Genomic DNA, 1,622 nt, shown 5'->3' on the forward strand with positions numbered 1-1,622 from the left:
ATCCAGTCTGTCGTTCAGCTGCCCTATCGCCATTTTCGACTGCATATTAATTTACTTTCAGCTTGAATTCAGCAGTATGTGAATTTTTGTTGGGAGGCACATTTCTGTTCAGTCGTCGTTGTTGTAAAGCTAATTTGTTTTGTTGTGGTAAGTTGTAACGTTTTTTTCTTTCTGTGGTATTAATAGAATACATGTTGTTGCAAGCAAAGCTACATAGCGCCCTCTCCTGGTGAAAAAAACTTATATATGTCACATTAGAGCATAAGTTGCAATTCCAGCCAAACCATGAAAAAAAGTGCGACTAAAGGCCAAATTATGCTTCTGACGCATTGCCCTTGCAACCGTCAAATCTGTGCAACCGTCAGATTATAATCAAAAATTTCTACGGACCTTTACTGGTTGTTGATTTTCTTTATTCGTATCCTGCTGATTTTTAATTGGTTACCCCTGGTTTAATGTTTATAAATATTTATTTCCCGTCATGTGCTCCATCCAATGCAGATCATTGGCTCCATCCACATCTAGTGTAAACTAGTGTGATTGGATGAGTCATATAACGCAAACACTCATTGGTTAGCTAAAGGAAATCATCAGAAGCAAGCAGGTGTTCTTCAAACTGTAAACGTGAATTGTCTATGCCATGCTACAATGTCGGATTCAGAAAAAGATGTTGAAATGTCTGAAAGGTCGGACACAGGCGAGAGCGTATCGGGAGATGGAGACCAACAAGACCTCCCTCAAATGTGTGTACTTTTGACAGCGCTGCAGGTGTGTCTCAGACATGGATCCCAAAAGGAAAAAAAAGGAAGAAATCTGAAGAGAAAAGAGGATTCAAAGAAGAATGGACCAAATCATTTGCTTTCATTATCAAAGCGGAAGGATTGCCTGCATTTTTGCTTTGTAATGAGACATTGTCAAAAAATAGAAAGAGTAATTTGGAAAGGCATTTCCAGGGAAGGCTAAATATGCAGCCGACCACCAAGGTGGGAGTGAGAGAAAAAGTGAGATTGCATAACTTCTGGATAAAATAGAGGAGAGCAAAGATAGATTTAAGAAGTGGATTGCATCTCCAAACTCCACAACTGCTGCTAGTTTGGTTGCAAGGATGGAAAACCGTCCACAGATCAAACAGGTAGGGCTCTGATGCAGGGATGGGAACTTTCTTCATGAACCGATCATCTCCTCCCAACAGAAACACTTCCACTATAGAAAGATTCCTTTATTGTGTTTCTATAATTTCATCAATGCAACAAAACCTAAACCGTGCAGTGAAGCGAGCTGAAGCAGAGCGCGATGGGAGAGTTCTCTGCTCCTCCATCACCTCATGCTGCTATGTGACATTTGCTCCAGGATTAACATTTAATCATCAATGCTTATTATATATTTAAGCCCATGTAGTCCTTTATTATAGTGAGATAATACACTTAGAGTCTGGTTGGCTTATATAAGACTTTGACATTTATGCGTCCAGACAGATTTATTTTTTGTTTCTTTTGGTCCAATATGGATCTTTGAGCAGTTTGGGTTGCCGACCCCTGATGTAGACTATAACAATAGACTATACACTATAGACTGTAGACTATAACCATAGACTATAAACTATAGACTATAAACTATAGACT

The sequence above is a fragment of the Cyprinodon variegatus genome, unplaced genomic scaffold, assembly GCF_000732505.1.
Source record: "Cyprinodon variegatus isolate N-32 unplaced genomic scaffold, C_variegatus-1.0 Scaffold670, whole genome shotgun sequence".
In the NCBI taxonomy this organism is placed as follows: domain Eukaryota; kingdom Metazoa; phylum Chordata; class Actinopteri; order Cyprinodontiformes; family Cyprinodontidae; genus Cyprinodon; species Cyprinodon variegatus.